Below are 20,891 nucleotides of genomic sequence, written 5' to 3' on the forward strand. Positions count from 1 at the left end.
TTTGCTTCAAGATCCACAGGTCTGATGAAGTTGGACAGGGAGGAGGTAGGAGAATGGAGATCTGCCTGAGCTAAGAGGAGGCTCAGAGCAACTTGCCATGCCCACAGCACTCAGCAAGCACAGAATTTGGCTTGGGAAATGGAAGCTAACCTGTATAGTTTAGGCTCAGCAGGTCTGATAAAATGAGTAGAAAGGTGGCAGGAGAATGGAGGTCTCCCTGGGAAGCAGACTGCTCAGGACAACTGGGCTTGCTCCAAAGGATTCTGTAAGTAATGAAGATTGGTGGGGGAAGTGAAGCTTACCTATATGGTTCAGGATCCACAAGTCTGCTAGAGATGCCTGGAGAGGTAGGGTTTGGGAGCTCCTTGTTTTTAAATTATATGAGTCAAATTAATTTCCTCATGAAAATTAATTCATTTTAATTTTTTTACTTGTGCTCTAAAGAGTGCACAATGAAACCTGCTGCCTTCCTTTTCTTTATTCAGTGTCTTATGTAGAGTTGTAATTATATTGCCTATTATCTCTATATTTTGATGGAAATGATTTCACCTCTATCTACCATGTTTACAAATTATTATTGTTAGATATTTTCTTTATTTACATTTCAAATGATATCTCCTTTCCCAGTTTCCCCTCCAAAAAGGAAAAAAAAAACTGTTCCCTGCTTCCCCCTACAAATTTTTCTTAGATGATTGTAGGTTTATGTTCTCAGCAAGGATTGATTTAGAGATGTACTTAGGATCCACTGAGATCCAATGAATGAAGTAAACATTTGCTTATTTCAGAGAGATTTGCTCTACTCTTGATTTGAATTTGCAAGATTCCAGACTCTAACAACTGAGCCTTCCATACTCTTAAAACAAGTTGATTTAGAAAAAAGTAAAGCAGACGTCAACAAAGTGGAATTCATGAGCTTGAGTGGACAGAGAGCTCTTAATGTCAATAGAGTCCCAGATTCAAATCTTCTTTTATTGGCAGCATAGTTTCTCCATTATATGGTAAGTAGAGAACACCTACAATGCCATTATTATAGTGATTCCTGATTTCCTAATTTACAACTCACTCGTTAAATAAAAGACTTAATTTTTGCTTCATTCTGATTTAAACTAAATTGTTCCAAATAATAATGTAGTCCACATGTTAAAATAAATATTTCTGTAAATTTTGATATTCCAGAGAGAAAAAGCAGTAGACAAAATACCAAAAGACCTATGTTCCTACAATTGTTATTTAATGATGATAAACTACTTCTAGGATTAAGTAACAATATCATAGTAGTTAACATATGACATAACAGGTTGTGATACTTAAAGTTTACTGGAAATATCTTCAATAAGAATCACATTTCATTAAATATTAAACTGTATTTTATAGTTATTTGGAGCTTGTGATTTTTTTTTCCATTTATCAGCATGGTATAAAGGTTCATAAGGCTCCAGTTTCCACAGGTATTGATATATAGAAAAACTTTTTTTTCAAAACAGGATTTTTCTGGATCACCCTGGCTGTCCTGGAACTCACTTTGTAGCCCAGGCTGGCCTTGAACTCAGAAATCTGCCTGCCTGTGCCTCCCAAGTGCTAGGATTAAAGGTGTGTGCCACTACCGCCCAGCTGAAAAACAAAGTTTATCTTCTGCCCCATTACTACCATATTTTAATTTTTAAGGGGTCATACTATTTGAAGTCACATAGCAAATTGTTGGTCTGAGGAAATGAGCATTACAAAGTTAATATGAGGGTACACACAGTTGTTTTTCTGATTCTAACATATTTTATAATGAAATGCAACACTTTAACACATTTTGTAATGAAATGAAACACTTTTACAATATTTCGATATATAGGAACAGACAAGAATGTTCTGCAAAGGAGTCTAACATTACAGGAAATAACCCCAGCAAGTGATATATGGGATGACATGAGAAGAAAAGCTTTTGTGCAAAACTGGAATGAAGAAACTTCCTACAGATAGGAGAATCTATGGCAATTACACAGTCAATAGGGAAAAGGTTTTTTTTTTTACTTCTTGTTGGCCTGAAACTTGGGCTAACCTTAAACTCAATGAGATCTTCTTTTGTCTTTCTTCCCAGTGATTGGAATCAAGGAGCACACTACTACATTTAGCTCTGAAATTATTTTTGAATGAAATTAAGCTGAAAGAAATTTAGACATACTTTTCCGATGCTATTCACAGATAGATGGAGTTGTGTTAGCACTTTAACAACTAGTACACTTTTTCACTTTATTTTTCTTAATTTACATGGGGCATAGGTTCTTGGCATAAACTTTACTAAATACACAATTATGAAATAAATTTAACATATATTAAAGCATAGAAATACCTTGTGATATTTGTTAAAATTTTCACAGTATTGTCTCATGTATGTATGTACAAATAAGTACATACAACCAACTTGAATGCATTCTAAGATGCATAGTAAGTGCTCTAAGTATCCTGGGACTTGTGAAATATTTAAATACACTGATTCCTGGACCATTAGAAGTAAGTAGTGCATTTCAAAATTGTATTTTTTCTGTACTCTTTTTAAATTTTAATGTTATACTTAATTGCCATCAACTATCTTGAGAAATAGTTAACAGAAAGGCCCGAATGTTATAGTGTTGGTCCTGCGGAATAAGGGACTTAGCTAAGAGCTGAGTTCTCCTATGTGGATTATTTCAACCAGCAATATGATCTGTAGAGGTGTGTAGAACTTGAATTTGTGACTGAGTTTTCTAGCCTATCTAAAAAAGGTTAAGAGTCATAAGCTATTGTTTTAGCATGAAAATCTCCAGGCCTTCCAGCTAAACAGGTTGAATTCTGATTGTTCTACACTGGTAGGAAGGGGGTTTGTAGGTCTAGGAATGTTTCTGTTGTCGGGTGAGTTTAGAAAATGTCTAGGGACAAAGCAAGGACATCCTATAAATGGTCTTAGCATCTCTGACTGTGCCTGCAATCAGAGAAAGAACTTCAAATGTTTAGCTTAGTCCCTTATTAGTAGAGAGATACCTGCTAGGATGAAAATGAGAATTACTACAAGAACATTTGAAACTTGAAACTCCTAGCAAGAAAAAATTAGTTTATCAATAAGCATTGATAGTTAATGAAACTTTCTTTTTAATTCAAGAATTAAAGTTCTTTCTTTAAAGAGTGAAGTTTTGGCTTGTTTATTTGTAATGTTGTTGGAAATATTCTCACTAAATTTTCTATTGTAAAGTACTCAGGAGTACACAGAAAGACTTGATACTGTGTCACTATTTACATTAAGATATTAAATTTAGTTTGTAGGCCATTTCAAGCCTTACTGTCCCAATTTTGCCTTTTTTTTTTGCTTTAAAGTATCTCTTTATTTTAATTATTAAGATCTTTACTTAAATAAATGATAAAAAGAGATGTGTTGTATTTATAAATAATTGAAGTAGAGATTTCTATTTTAATGAGGCCTCTGCAGATCTACACACTTCTAAACAGAAGTGACTAATAGAGAAAAACTGTAAAAAGGAAATTATGTATGTAAATTTCCCCAAATCTTAAAATGTCTGGTAAATCTTGATTTGTTCTGGTTGTCTCTTTCAAGTCTAAGATATTCTAGATATCTTAAAGATAGAATGAATTCAGGACACATTGCAAATGTACCTCCCTTTTGAAGTATATGAAAATCAGCACTAATGAAGACCGAGACAAGTTTAATAAGAGTGAAGTTTGAAATTTATAATTATAAGCAACCGTGAATGATCAAATAGATAAATACCAAGAATTGTATTCATATGAAGAAGTTGTCCTACATCCAATAAGTGAGTATATTCCTCCCACAGTAAAGTTGGTACTCTCACACTAAGAGTGATTCTCCTACAGGAAAGATGGTTCTCCAAGAATGAGTGTGAACTTGCCACAATGAAGGTGATCCTCCCCCAGGAATGAGAGTGATTCTCCCACAGTAAGGGCAGCACTCACTGAGCAAGCTCACTGAGTAAAGGTGGTGCTTATATGGTGAGTGTCGTGCATATGCAATCAAAGTGCTACTCCTAAAAATAAAAAGCTGGACAGTGGTGGCACATGTCTTTAATCCCAGCACTTGGGAGGCAGAGGCAGGTGTATTTCTGAGTTCAAGGCACACAGAACCACAGAGTGAGTTCAAGGATTATGCAGGGCCTAGGCTATACAGAGAAACCCTGTCTGGAAATGTACCCTTCCCCCTCCAAAGAAAACAAAAACAAAAACAAACAAACAATAACAAACAAACAAAAAGTACAATGTGCTACTCCTGCAGTGATGGTGGTATTACCACAGTAAGGGTGGTGCACCCACAGTGACAGTGATGGAGATAGTGATGGAGATGCATACACGCTGGTAGTATTGCTTAGTCAATGAGGGTGGTATTTCAACAGTTCATGACACTTGGGCCTTTGGAAAACGTTTTTCATTTACATTGTCAGAATTGTGATTTATCATTTGCCTTTTGTCTTAGTGACATCTGCTCCTTTTTGTGACTCATCTATAAACTCTATCTACCTGGTCTTCTACCATGTGCTATCTCATGCTGTAGTCTTCATGATGGCCTTGAATGAAGAGGCATTTTTTTTTCATTAAAAAGTGACAATTTTCTGCACCTTGCTTTACAAAGACTGCAGAACACAATATCACCCTTACTCTTCAACATCCTTACTTGTAAGTATGTCTCTAAGGCCTCCTGAAACTTTCTTGTGTTGCCTTTTAAAGTAAAGCTGACATTTATTTTTTAATATATGTGACATATGACTGAGATTTATTCATTTCTAAAAGAATGTCAAATTGCTCAGATTTCTTTTTAAAAAAGAATATTTTTTCATACTTAACTAGACCACCACTGTCACCTCTGAGGTAGTCAGCCTTAAAAATAGCCTCAGACTGTCACCTTCAAATATTCTCACTATGTAATCCCTTACACATTGTATCGAGTTGTTCAGGGACACTGATAACATTCACGAGAAAGGACAGTTTGTCATCTGTGATATTAAGCTGTGAAAGGCTGTGCTTCTATTATGAGTGTTCTCTTTTTAGTCTTTTTTTTTTTCATTCCAGTATTTGCTGAGGTAGCCAGCTGCTCTGAAAGCCTATGGAGAGAACCATACTAGATGGAACAGGAAGCCTCTCCTCGGAAGCCACCTGAGTTAGTTTGGAAGCTGTTGCTGCACCCCACAGCTGACAGCTGGACTGCAGCTCATGATAGACCATGAGCCAGTGCTACCCAGTGAGGCTGCTGGAGTTGCTAACAGAGACAATATGAGATGATAAATGCTTGCTGCTTTCTCTCTAAGTCTGGAGATAATTTGTTAAGCAGAATATATGGGATGGATAATCACCAAATAAATCTATATGTATGCTTTTTTATGGATGCACTTCTGTTTCTTTAATTTATTTTTTTCCTCTTTGTACAACCACAACACTGAATAATTATCATAGTATTAAAATAAATCTCTGTATCTAGTAGCGCAAGTATTCAAAGCTGTTCTCTAAGATTGGCATTATTGTTCTTCATCTTCTAAATTTTCTGACAAAATTAGAATCAGCTCATCAATTTCCATGCTCTTATTGAAATGTATACATACATGCATACACATACACACACATACACACACAAACACACACACACATAGTGTGCAGAGACACTGAGATATATATTAATCAGGTAGAACTGATATCTTTAAAATACTGATAATTTATTTATCCTAAGAAATAAACAAATCTCAACTAATTCCAGTCTCAAAATATTTCAATTAAAGAGGCTTACTATTGTGTACTGGAGGAACCAAACCTTACACAGATTCCCCTGGGCTCCAAGATTTCGGAATTGTTAAACGTGTACTTCTTTGCCTATTGTGCTCTCACTGGTATATGGGAAGCCAACGTGTTGCTACCTTACTAATGTAGCTAGTCTAAAATTTTCTTGCAAAACTCTTTGCTTTCTCTGTATGAATAATGATATCTACAAAGCTGACAATTTTATTTCTGCCTTTTAAAATTTGCCTCTTTATTTCTTCAAGCCACTGCAGACCTTTAGTTCTTTGTGAACTTAGATGGATTGCTGCACATTCATTCATTTCCACCTATTATATTTTCAGGCTCAAAAGGACTCTTTTCAATCATCAACAAATAGGATCTGTGATAGAGCTTTTTACCATAGACATTCTTTGACAGATTACAGACATTTCTACTTTATTATTATAGAGGTTTTGGCTCCTAAATGGATGCTCAATCTTGTCAAGTAATTTTGTATATCTTTAAATGTCACTTCTTCCGCTCCTTCCTGCTTTTACAGACAGATTTCAATGGTTGAATTGTAGAAGATCACATAATTGTTGCAGGTTTTAATTGAAAAATCATTTAATAAACAGATAAGTTAAGACATCTGCTCCTACAATGGGATTTCTGTAAGTCCCAGAACTTTGCTTTCATGGTTTCATCACACAACCCTCCTAGACAGTGGTTCACACTTGCACAAAGTTTACTATTATTTTGTTTATTTGCATCTCTGTTCAGGAATTTTTTGTCCACTTTTTTCACAATGTCTGGCAAGTTTTATGTCTCAGAACAGGTAAGACATGTAAAATATTTTATCAGTGGTTCCTCTCCCATTTTTTTATTCAGAAAAATTGCCTAAGAAGACACTGCTGGTTTTATTTTAGTTTAGGTAGTAATCCAATATTGTAGACAGCTAGACTTAAGGTTTCCTTTTGGGAGGATTTTCTTTAAAAAAAAAATTAGATTCAATTTATTTAGTAAATAGAACTATTTGAGTTGTATTAGTTTTAGGTTTAATAACCTCCCCCCTTTTTTGAAATGTACACCTTCAATGGTTTTACATGCTTCTGTTGACCTAGTCCTGTCTATAATATCTGTAGTAATATCAGCAGTCTTCTTACTCATTACTCATAACTTGTGATTTCATGTTGATCTGATTAGTCCTATGATATTTACATCCTTTCTATGAGTCAATTTTATGCATTTTATCTCACTTTTGCATATATGTTAGCTTCTATTCAGTATTTCAACTTCCTCAAAATTTATGTTTATTTCTAAGTAATATATTTAAAACTATATTTCCCTCTAAGCAGTGCCTTATGTTCAATGTCCATTAAACAATTTCTGACAATTTCATCATATGAAGATTATCCAGTATAAAATATCCTTTACTCTCTTTGATAATTTGAGCCAGAAATGTATCCCACAGGCTCTGGCACATGAAAACTTGGTCCCCAGTTGGTGGCACTCTTATGGGGCCTGGTGGAGGAAGTAAATCACTGGCAAGACTTTTTAAATTAGAAACAAATATATTTGCCTACTTCCAGCTCTCAATCACTTTACTCTTTATACTTTACTATGAAGGATCACAGCTCTCTTAAATTTTTATCATATCATGTTGAAATACATTCTGCTTCTCTGATGTGGTGGACTCTTGTCTCTGGAAATATAAATTCAAATAGATTTTTTCTCTAAGTTGTTTTTTTTTTTATTTTACCAGAGAAATATAAAAATGAATAAAACAGTTCTTGTATGGTTCTTTAAATTCTGTGTTCTTTAAATTGAGAGCTACGCAGAATTACATTGTTTAATTCTCAAACCATTGGAAATTATCTCTTCTTGAGTTGATAGTATTTGGTAGTGATTAAAATTATCTGAACAATTTTATTAATAAAAATTTGTGAACATCCCAAATTAAATTTGATTAATCTCCCATAAGGATTACAAATAATATGTATCATGTTATTTTAGATAAAGCATTATTGAATATCTTCCCCTACAATTTATTAACTTGTTATTATATTATAAACTCTTTTATGCTCTCTTCTTCCTTCTACTTGTTCTAGCAGCAATATATGTATGTGAATTCGTTTTCCTCTTTCTCTTTGTACCAATTTTATGTTGAATATCCACAAAGTTGTAACATATAAATGTTGTATTTAAAACTGTTCTTCCTAACAGAAATGTACTCCTGTGATTCCAAAGTCATTATTTAGATCATTTTATTTGTAAGATTTTTTTCATTTGAAGTCTACCATCATATTCCATAGTTTCTGCTGTTGAGTATTATCAAATAAGTAATTGTATTACACTCTAAATTCAATAGTATATTGCTTTCCATATTGTGACTTCATAGTTTACATTTACCTTATATGGACTCATACAAGTAGACTCCATTCCCTTCTGAGCCTCTGTGCTTCCCAAAAACTGTGTTTGCTTGCATCTCTGGAATTCTTTTACTTAAAATATACAGGGTAAAAATTTTTCTGATGTATTAAAATCTAAAAAAAATACTTAACTTCATATTGTTCTTTATTGTATAGATATTCATACCTTTTAAATGTAATTATACAAATTAATATATGCAACATGATGTACAGGTATAATGAAGTAATTAATATAGTTAATATAGGCAAATAAATTAACACAATACATCATTTCCCACTGGCTGATGTTATGCATATGAGAGGATCACCTACAATTATCATGCTTCACTAGACAGAATTCGTGACTATTCCTCATGGTCAACATCAGATCTCTATACCCTGGTACTGTACAAGGGCATATAGCTTTATGTTGTGTACATGTAGCCAAGAAATTGATAAAAAAAATTAATATTTGAAGACTAATCATATAGATGTTTAGGCCATCAAGGTCAAACATTTAAACTGCTTCCTTCTGAAGTGGATATCCTCCAGAACATTTATAGTATCAGTTCAAACATAGAAGAAAGAAATGGTGATAAATTGTTAATGCCCTTATTTATTTATTTTACCTTGAAAACAAATCTGAATTAATCTATTGTGGTTACAAGAACAATTTATTGGCTCTCCATACTCTCTGTTCTCCAAATCAGACAGGTATGATTATGGGTAAGCAGCTGTTGCTATGAGACAAGACTCTAAAATTACTGGCCTGGGATTTGTATAGAATGTAGGAGAGTACTGTTGTCCTTGGCTCTTGCAAGAAAGGGTAGAAGGAGCAAGTTATATGAGTAAAGAAAATACAGCTCTAATTCATGAATTTTAGAATTTAAATGGATAGTGTCCTGATTAGTTTTATGTCAATGTGACTCAAGCGATACTTGTTTCAAAGGAAAGGTTTTCAATTGAGAAAAGGGCTCATTAGATTTAGGTGCAAGTTATTTTCTTGACTAGTGTTCAATGGGAGACAGCTCAGGTCATTGTGATGGGGTACCATTTCTGTTCTGGCAGGGCTGGGTTCTATACAAAAGCAAGCTGAGGAAGCTATTAGAGGGAAGACAGTAATAAGGGCCATTCTAGTCTTTGCATCACCTCTTGTCTCCAAGATTCTGCCCTGTTTGAGTACCTGTCCTGACTTTCTTCATATATTTTTTAAATTTTTTATGAATTTCCTGTTATATATTTTTTTTATTTACATTTCAAATGTTATCTCCTTTGCTGGTTTCTCTTCCCCAAACCCCTTATTTCCTCTCCACTCCCCCTGCTCACCAGCCTACCACTTCTGGATTCTGGCCCTGGAATTCCCCTACATAGAAGGCATAAAGCCTTCACAAGGGCCTCTCCTCCCATTGATTACTGACAAGGCTATCCTCTGCTACATATGCAGATGGAGCCATGGGTCCCACCATGTGTACTCTTCAGTTGGTGGTTTCATCCCTGGGAGCTCTGGGTGTACTGGTTAGTTCACATTGTTGTTCCTCCTATGGGGCTGAAAATCACTTCAGCTACTTGGGTCCTTTCTCTAGTTCCTCCATTGGGGACTCTGTGCTTAGTCTAATGGTTGGCTGAGAACATCCACCTTTGTATTTGACACTGGTAGAGTCCCTCAGAAAACAGCTATATTGTACTCCTGTCAGCAAGCACTTGTTGGCATCTACAGTAGTGTCTGATGACTGTTTGATGACTGTGTATGGGATGGATCCCCAGGTAGAGCAGTCTGTGCATGGCCTTTTTATCAGTCTCTGCTCCACACTTTGTCTCTGTAACTCCTCCCATGGTTATTCTGTTACCCCTTCTAAGGAGGACCAAGGTATCCACACTTGGCGTTTGTCGACCGCCTTACCCGTCGAGTTAGAAGTAAGGAGGCAAACACCGAACCCTTCTCCATGCAGTTTAATCAGGAACTTTCAATTTACTTCTTCTCTTGCTAGCTAGCTTCTTTTATATTCTTCTATTTCTTGTTCTTACATCTTACTTATTACTACTTACATCTTATTAGTTACATCTTATTAGTTACATACTTATTCCTAATTCTATATCTTACATATATCCTTACATCTTACTTCTATATCTACATCTTCTCTCCTATCCCATTACCAGCCCCAATTCTAAATAATTACTCCTAATTCTTACATAACCCATTACCAGCCCTAATTCTATCTATATCTATCTATATCTATTACATCTTACTTACTCTCTATTCTTACATACATCTTACTTCTATATCTACATTCTTACTCCTATCTATACATACTTACTCACTATTCTCTACATACTTACTCACTACTTCTTATAGTCTCTACATACTTACTCACTATCTCCAGCCCCCAGCCCTTGTGGGTTAAATATTTTCCCTGGTCCCAATCAGCATCAGCTACGTGGCAAAGCATAATAGGCTACAAGAAATCATGCCAGCTTGCATCATAAACTAGAGGCACACAGCTTTTCTGACTAAGGCTTGTTTATCTCAATGCTCTCTGCTCTGGCCGGAGACCAGGTGTTCAATATATATGTAGGGTGGCAGCTGCGGCTCCCCACAGGCGTTTCTTTTCTTGAGCTTCATGTGGTCTGAGATTTGTATCTTGAGTAGTCTGAGCTTCTCGGATAATATCCACTTATTAATGAGTACATATCATGTGTGTTCTTTTGTGACTAGATTACCTCATTCAGGATGATATTTTCTAGTTCTGTTTGCCTAAAAATTTCATGAAGTCATTGTTTTTAATAGCTGAGTAGCACTCAATTGTGTAAATGTACCAAATTTTCTGTATCCATTCCTCTGTTGAGGGACATCTGTTTTTTTTTTTTTTTTCCAGCTTCTGGCTTTTATAAATAAGGCTGCTATGAACATAGTGGAGCACGTGTCCTTATTACATGTTGGAGCATCTTCTCGGTATATCCCCAGGAGTGGTATAGCTGGGTCCTCAAGTAGTACTATGTCCAATTTTAAGTAACTGCCAAACTGATTTCCAGAGTGGTGGTACCAGCTTGCAATCCCACCAGCAATGAAGGAGTGTTTCTCTTTCTCCACATCTTTGCCAGCATCTGTTGTCACCTGGGTTTTTGAACTTGGCCATTCTGACTGGTGTGAGGTGAAATCTCAGGATTGTTTTGCTTTGCATTTCCTTGATGACTAAAGATGTTGAATATATTTTTACGTGCTTTTCAGCCATTCAGTATTCCTCAGTTGGGAAGTCTGGGTGTCCTTACATTTTGAGCATTGATATCAGATTTGAGAGTTCTACTTGGGAGATTTTTTCTTTGATGAGTATAAAATGTCCTTCCTTATCTTTTTTGATGACTTTAGTTGGAAATCGATTTTGTTTGATATTAGAATAGCTACTCGCACTTGTTTCTTGGGAAGATTTGCTTGCAGCATTGTTTTCCAGCCCTTTACTCTGAGGTAGTGTTTTCTTTGACACCGAGAAGAATTTAAATGCTGGGTCCTATTTACATATCCAGTCTATTAATCTATGTCTTGTTATTGGGGGATTGAGTCCATTGATGCTAAGAGATATTAAGGGATAGTAATTTTTGCTCCCTGCTATAATTGATGTTATTTTTATGTTTGTGGGGTTATCTTCTATTTGATTTGTTGAAAGATTACTTTCTTGCTTTTTCTAGAGTATAGTTTCCCTCTTTATTTTGGTGTTCTCCATCTATTATCCTTCGTATGACTGGATTTGTGGAAAGATATTGTGTAAATTTTGTTTTGTTATGGAATACTTTGGTTTCTCTGTCCATGGTAATTGAGAATTTTGCTGGGTATAGTAGTCTGGACTGGCATTTGTGATCTCTTAGGATTGTAGGAGATCTTCACTCTCTTCTATACCTATTTCCTTAGGTTTGATCTTCTCACTGTGTCCTGGATTACCTGGATATTTTTGTATTTTGCATTTTCTCTGACTTTTGTGTCAATGTTTTATGTGATATCTTCTGTCCCTGAGATTCTCTCTTCTATCTCTTTTATTGTGCTTGCATCTATGACTCCTGGTCTCTTTCCTAGGTTTTCTACCTCCAGTGTTGTCTCTGTTTGTGATTTCTCTATTGTTTCTATTTCCATTTTTAAATGCTGGATGGTTTTGTTGCTTTCATTTACCTGTTTGGTTGTGTTTTCCCATAATTCTTTAAGGGATTTTATGTTTTCTTTTACCTGTTTACCTCTGTTCTCTTGTATTTCTTTAAGGGAGTTATTTATGTGCTTTTATTCCTCTATCATCATCATAACATGTGATTTTTAAATCAGAGTCTTGTTTTTCTGGTGTGTTGGGGTAACCAGGGTTCACTTGATTGGAAGAGCTGGGTTCTGATGATACCAAGTAACCTTGGTTTCTCTTGCTTATATTCTTGTGTTTGCCTTTTGCTAGTTACCTCTACTGATAGCAGGTCTTGCTGTCTCTGACTTTGGCTTGTCTCTCCTACAAGGCTATGTGTCAGTACTCCTGGGAGATGAATTTTCTCTAGAGGACTTTGGTTTTGAAGAGATGTGGTACCGGGTCAGCTCTGGGGTGCAGACAGAGATCAGAAGGATTCTGTCTCTAGCTGACCCTTGATTATAGATTTGAGAGCATGGTTTCCAGATGGCATACAATCTGAAACCAGGATATGAGTCAGGTGTAGAATTATCGCTTTTTAAGTTAGGGTAAATGACAGAGGTCCTATTTAATCAACAAAAATGATAGACTGGTTGTTAGGTCTGCCTTGTATTTTATAAATTGCAAAAGGGTAACAGTTATGTTCAATTTATAGCTGAGACAAAAGACTCTTAACTGGACAAAAAGGGGGAATTGTTGTGGATAGCCCTGGTCTTGTATTTTGATGCTAATTCTCCTCTCCTGGAAAGCACTGCAGAGGAAAAGCAAATCATGTATACAGGTGTCTTGTGAACCTTCTCCCCACCTTAACTTTTCAAATAAAGGCTAAGGCTGATGATTGGGCAGCAGGAGGGAAGGTGAAGCTGAAAAGTTTGGGGGAGAAGGGGAGAGAAGAAACAGGGGAGAGACTGGAGAGAACAAAAGAGGAGGGTGAGGTGGAAGGAAGATGGAGCTGAAGCACGTGGCTTGGAAAAATCGCAAGTCATGTGGGATCTAATAGATAGGAATAGAGTAGTGTAGTGGTTGATCTGCCCAATCCAGGCAAGTAGCATGTATACCAATTAACTGAGTTGTGATTTGATTGATTTGGTAAATTGGGTTAAAAATTTACTGCAACACTTGGTTTCTGCATCCTGATGGTTCTGTGAAGGTCCCTCTTGGGCCCGGAATTTGAAGAGAAATGGTGGTCTTACCTGTGCTTGCAGGTATGTAGGCACTCCTGGGAGAACAGCTCTCTCTTGGTGGTGTTTATGTATCTCTGTGGCACAGGATCAGCTCTGGGCCCAGAAGGAGACTGGAAGACTCCTGTCCCATGCAGTCCCTTGGTTTCTGTGTCCTGAGGGTTTCTGGCGGATTTCTCTGAGCAGGAGGGCTCATGTTCCAGGCTGCCTCTAGGTTCCTGTGTCCTGAGGATTCAGGGGAGTTCTCCTCAGCAGCAGTGGTGGTCCTACCTGCACTCACATTCCAGTGTGCCCTTTTGGTAGGCTCGCTCCCTCCTGGTGCTATTTTGCTATGGAGACCTGTGGCAGAGTATCTGCCATGGCTCCCTTTAATATGGGATATAAAAACCAATAAACCCTTTCCTCCTCAATTTGCCCTTTATTATTTCAGCCCAATTTGTTATTTCATCACATCAATAGAAAGCCAAATTATTTTAAAAATTTAATCTCTTGACTCTACAACATTATTATTCTCCACCTGTTTATGATGAAATATAAATATCCAATCACCTTTGATCTTCTAAACTATCTCTCTATCCCAACTAGTTCTCTATCCCAAGTTCTGTGTATCCATCCCCAAAAGTAACTATTTATATAATGGTAGTTGTTCTCTAGTTGCATGATGATTTATTTCTATTTTGGAAAAAATAAGGTATTATTTTTTTAAGTTTGATTAAAGCAAGAATCGGTTATCATAGGAAAGATTTTTTTCTTACCACATTCTTCAAGTTTATAGCCAAATATAACATTTAGAAAAGGTGTAATGGCAATTAAATCATCCAAAAGCTTATGAACTCGATGACTGAATCATCAGAATTCAGAGGGTTCAGCCTCTTCTTCCATGGAAAAATATCACACAACAGAATCCAAAGACTAAGAAGAAAGATATAGCCATTGCAGCCCACATTAACAAGGGAGTTGAGAAGCTGGGAATGTGAATATCTTGCCATCCCTGGTGTTAAGTCTTACCATTCACCTAAGCTTTCTACTAATTACCTACATTTGTAAAATCCAAAGGAAAAATAGATGAGAAGTTGATAAAGCTGACAGTATCTGGAGAGGATATGAACCCATGTCCTTATATCATGAAGACATTTTATAAGAAATGCAATAGATATTTTATCTTAACTGGATAAACTTACCAGACTCAAAACTCTCTGATTCAGTAAAATGAGAATCCTACCACATTCTTTCATGAAAAGTCACACATCATACACGGAACATAGACATAAATGAATAGTTTAGGTATAGAAGCTGATATGCATAACCTAGGCATCAAATTCAATTTCTATTTCTTCACACTGAAGGTTAAATGAATTTCTACTATTACAGAAACATAAACTTTATCTGGCCTAGCATGTATGGACCATACCTGTTATTGTGAAACAAACACTGTAATTGTTAGCTTATTAGGATTCTACTTTTTCCTTATTTCAGGAAAACATTGAATGAGTCCAGGATCTGTACCATCTGGGCAGATGAAAGGAGACACAGGGCTGGATGCCAATAGCATCCTGATGACACATTATAAAACATCTCACTCATTCTCTGTAAGCCATCTCTGGGAGACTTCACAGACAAGACCATATGTCTTTAAGAACTGCAACAGTGAGTCCAGAGTTCCCAAAAACAAATAGAAATTGTGCTATTTAGTCATACTTTCTGTTTCAAACCTACACTCTACCAGTACTAGGTGTAAATGAAACAAAATGCTTTTATCTATCTCTGTTCATATCATTTGAACATTTTGACTGTCAGTCAATAGTAATGCAATTGAGATATTCAAAGCTGCCTTCTGTCATAAATTAAAATGTTCCATTAACTAAACAAATTCTCCATGGCATAAATCAACCCACACTAAGTAAATCACAGTTAGTGGAAACCAAATTGTAATTCCATAAAAGTGATTAAGTGCTGGCAGGATACAGTGAGATATATCATCTGCAGAGGAGAGAAAGATTATTCAATATCTGTAAATTGTATTTCAGACTAATTCCCTCCAAGTTAGCCATCTTCATTGAAAAATATTAAAGGAAAAACATATATCACATAAAAAAATTTACATTGTCATTATTTTGAAATGCTTCTGTCATTGCTTCTTATTAGAACATGCTTTGAAATATGGCTAATAGCTGACCTTAGAAATTTGAAAATATTTAATGGATAAGATATTTGACTGAAGATGGAAATAACTTCCAGTCAACAGAATTCAACATTTTTAACTGTAGACTTTATTTTCTCTGTTATGACCACTAATGAAGTACTTTCAGTTGTTCCTTTTCGAACTTCACATGTGGCCATTTGAATGAAGCATGAGAACTTACAGACTTGTATGAGGTTGAACTGAACATACTTTAAGAAATATTGCAAAAATTTCTACATATATCATATTGTTATAATATCTATATACATCTACATACCAAAATCATACAATAATTACAAACTATTTTGCAAACCTCCAAGGATTTAATTCTGATGCCTGTGCTCTGCCCCATCACAAAATACTACTTCACCAACATCTCTCATCTATGTTTGCCAATATCTTACCCTCTACACATAGTGAAAGCATCAATCTGAAATTTCAAACCAGGTATGTGGAAGTACTCAGTATTTCAATAGTTCTAATAAAATTCAATCCAAATAAAAGAAAATAGAAAATCTTTGCAGTTGTTCTCAAGCTTGCATATTTTGTCCCCCTCTATACTCATCATATCCAGCTTTCATTTCTGGTTCTTTCATTCAGTCAATACTACTTTTCTTCAGATTAACTTAGTTCTCATTAACTGTACCCAGTCCAACCAACATTTAAGCCTCTATTTTCAAGCAGGTATATATAACTGTCTATGTTATTTAGTTATCACTAAACCTTAACTTTCTCTCAACATCATCAACCTTCTCCTAAAGCTATTGCTAGACTAAATTTTAACCTTTGTTTTATGGGCAATTTAATTATTCCCACATGTACAGAGGAAGAAAGACAGAACTGATGACAGATTAGATAGATAGATAGATACATGCACTCACAAATATCTCTATTTATACCAATTCATGTTCTTGACTGATTGTCAGTTTCCTCTGTTGGTGCATTAATTCCATTGGACATGTTTATTCATTCACAACATAGAAGAGAACTCATTAGTAATCTCTCAGTAAAAAATGTTAGTTTAACAAATATTAATTATCTCTAAAATTAACTTATTTTTCTCATGAAGAACAATTTTCTGGCTACAGACTCATCCTCAAATGTGTTATCTAATTTGTTTTAATATGTAACTGATAAATCTGAAGATAAATACCTCACATGACTCTCTCTGGGACCCTACTCAAAATCTTCATTTTAATTCCTAGACATTTGGCCAGCAGGATCATGTGCCAGTACTGCCTTGATATACATTGAGCGGGCCCCTCTGCTTCTCATAACTAGAAGTCATAGACATTCTTTGTTCATCAGTTGTTGTTACAAATATGTATGTGTATGTTTATGTGTGTGTGTATATGTGTGCACAAATATAACATGGTAAGACTCTGTAATGATTCTTGCATGTACATGTTTTTAGAACTGACATTTGTTATTAGATAACCAGTTTGTATACTCTACTCTGGGGAAGACTGTATCTCTTCATTTCAGCATTGTTCAGGTATCTTTAAGTCTTTGTATAGAGTTTAAGCCTATTTTTGTAGATGAAGTCTTAAGCAGCATCTGAGAGTAGGATTATAGATAGATTACTTACTAATGAAGTGAGCATGAAGATCCTATTACTGGTAGTTTCAGAATATTATTGCTGAGCATGCTGTCAAATCATATATCTTAATCTATCAAAGTACTACAGACTAAAAGACCTGAAAGAATAAGAATTTCCTTATGTGATGGTTTTCTGGCACTTGAAGGAAATGAGAAGACTGACTGCAGAGAGTAGCCTAATTAGGCACAGAGGAACAACAGAACTATGGTGATTACTAATCTGGATTTCAACCCAAAATTATTATAGTATATACTTTCCATGTGTGTGTGTATGTGTGCATGTGTGTGTGTGTGAAGTTGTGTGTATGTGTGAAGGGGAGCCAGGTCTAGACCCTTTATGCTTGCTGGTTGGTGGTTCAGTCTCTGTGAGCTCATTTGGGCCCTGGTTCTTTGACTCTGTAGTTCTTATTGTATTGTCCTTGACTGCTCTGACTTGCTCAATTCTATCCCAAACTCTTCTATAAGACTCCCCAAGCTTCTCTAGATGTTTAGCTTTTGATCTCTACACCTGTTTCCATCTGGAGCTGGATGAAGCCTCTCAGGAAACAGTTATGCTAGGCTCCTTTCTGCACGCATAGTAGAGTATCATTAATAGTGTCATGTGGTTAGCTCTCTCATATGAGATATGTATCAAGTTGGGACAGTTATTAGTTGAAAGTTTCCTCATTCTCTCCTCCATCTTTATCCCTGAACATCTTATAGACAGGAAAAATTTCAGACTGAAGGTTTTGTGAGTCAAAACCCTCTTTCCTCTGGATTCCTGCCTGGCTACAGGGTTGGCCACTTCAGTAACTCTGTTTCCCATTGATAAGGATATCAGCTAGGGTCACACATAGACTCCCTGTAGCCTCACCTGTCTGAGGCTTCCAGATAATCTCAGAGATGCATGCTCACCATTTCCATTCTCACTTGCAGCTAACTCCCACCCCTTTCCCCACATCTGATCACCATGCCTATTTCCTTCCTCACCTCCTCTTCCATCCAGTTCTCTCTCACTCTATCTACTTCCTATAACAATCTATTTCACTTTCTGAGGGACATTCATGCACCCTCACTTATAACCTCCTCATTATCCAGTTTCTTTGGGTCTGTGGATGGTAGCATGGTTATCCTGTATTTTATGGCTAATGTCCATTTATAAATGAGCACCTACCATATCTATCTTTCTAAGTCAGGGTTATTACAATCAGGATGATTTTCTCAAGTTTTATACATTTCTCTTCAAATTTCATGACATATTTGTTTTTAATATAGCTGAATCACATTGTCAATCATAATGAGGAGTTAGGGGATTAATCTAGGCAAGGAAGACAGATGTATGATGTCCTGCTTGGTTTTATGTCACCTTTTATGTCCTGGCTGTATATTTTCTGTCATTTAGTGTTTTGTATTCTCTGAAATGTATGTTTCACTTGGAATACACATTGAAATTAGGAAATTTGGAAGAAACCATGGAGATAGGAGTTTTTTAAAAGGGGTGAAAGAATAGAGTGGTACATTGGTAAAAATGGAAGAACAGAACAGACAATGTTAAGTTGTTAAATTGGAATGGAGTTGGGGGTTTAGATAATGAAGAGAGTAATGGGAAAGGTAACTAACACTAAAGATCTTTAGAAAAGTAATATGTAAACCTGATTTAGATGCTCCTAAAATATATATTTGCGTATATGTAAAAAGAGATCAAATAGAGTTATACTGTAGCAGTGAAAATATACTTATTAGGCACCACAGGTAAAGAAATAAAAAGCATACTTCTGGGAATAGGTTTCCTCTTTTGAAATCGTTTCTTCCATAATGAAGTTCCAGAGTATCCAAGGCATTATAGGATTTGGCAATTCTTTTGGTTAACCCCAGAGTTTGATGAAGATACTACATATTTGAGTTTCAGAAAATGGTTATATCAAGTTGACAGGGTTCTAGAAGCTTCTTCCCTAATGATAATTTGCATAGGGCTAGAAGAAGCTGTGAATACTATTGGAGAATAACAGTAATCAGCAGTCCTGTTTTCTGTGAACCACAATAATGACCCATCTGCTAACACATGCCTACTGGTGAAATAGAGGTACACATGTAAAGAGAATAACTAACCATTTTTAAAATTTTATTTACGGCCTTCTCCATAAGATGAATGAATCCCTTATCTGTCACCTTTATTAGGTCTCAAACCTACAGCTAGAAAATCATAACTACAGACTATAACCTACTACTATTATTTTACTAAATGAATATATTGTTAATTCAGCTCTAAGTAACTTACTGTTACAACAGTAGACCAATTTGTCCCTCCATCATCATCAAAGAAGCTGCCATTTGTGATTGATGAAGATTAACACAGAGATTCATAAGTGGTCAATGTTTAAGAGACTATAGACTACTCAGCTCTAGAATATCTGCATCATATAATTTCTCAGTATATGATGTATATTTCAGTATACTCAGTATACTTCCTCCTGTATCATTGAAAAAGGATGCAGAAAGACTACAAAAGCCAAAATGTTGGAGATTTGAAGAATACAAGGGAATTGTGCTTTCCAGAGTTAAAGGAGGCAGTACACATATGAAATTGCAGTGGTTTGGGCACTAAGCTCTAGACCTGTGAAATCTCAAGTAAGAAAAAAATCCAAGCATGCAGAGTAGACACGGGTATGATTTTGACCTGTAGTTGTGTAATTATTGACAATTGAGAGCAGCTGCTAAGAGAGGGAAAGTCAGTTTTCATTAAGGACCTCTGTGGGTGACCATGTTTTAGTGGAATGCCGATTATATGGGCAGCACAAACTTGTCACTTAAAAATAATAACAAAAAGAGGGCACAAAGTTAGATGGGGAGGGGAGGACAGATAGGGGAGGATGGGTGGAAGGTAGGTGACTATGATCAAGCCACTGTACAAAATTCTGAAAGAACTAATAAAAATAAATATATGCATGTTTACACCAAAAAACCCACACATAACACTGTACAAATAAACAACATGAAAGTATGGCTGTAGGATAGGAGAAAATATTTGTAATTATATATCTAATTAAAGGCTAACTTCCAAAATCCATTAAGAAGTCAAATAATCCAACTTCAAAAATATCAATTAACTTCATTAAAATAAGCCTAAGAACACTAATATGTATTTCTCTAATTTCATTCAAAACATTGTTTAACTACATTTTGAGTTATGGGTAAACAAGTTAAAATATACTTTAGATTTGTACACGTATCCATTACTGTTTCATTAAGAAATCCTTTTTTTTCTTTTCTTTTCTTTTTTTTTTTTTTTTTTTTTTTTTTTTTTGTTTATTTGTTTCTGTTTATTTTTCGAGACAGAGTTTCTCTCTATAGCCCTGGCTGTCCTGGAACTCACACTGTAGACCAAGCTGACCTTGAACTCAGAAATCCCCTGCCTCTCCCTCCCAAGGCATGCGCCACCACTGTCCTGCTCATTAAGAAATAATAAAAGACTTTGAGATTGTATGATTGACAAGACAAGATCACCTTTTTAGTTTTTGAAAAATGTGGGCTATTTATAGAGAAAAACCTCTAACTATTATAGTACAATTGAATAAAATATGTAACAAAAGGAAGAGATCATTGTCATGACAGCACATAGAAAGGGATTTTAGTCCTTATAAAAGTCTCTTCA

The sequence above is a fragment of the Mastomys coucha genome, unplaced genomic scaffold (assembly GCF_008632895.1).
Source record: "Mastomys coucha isolate ucsf_1 unplaced genomic scaffold, UCSF_Mcou_1 pScaffold18, whole genome shotgun sequence".
Classification (NCBI taxonomy): domain Eukaryota; kingdom Metazoa; phylum Chordata; class Mammalia; order Rodentia; family Muridae; genus Mastomys; species Mastomys coucha.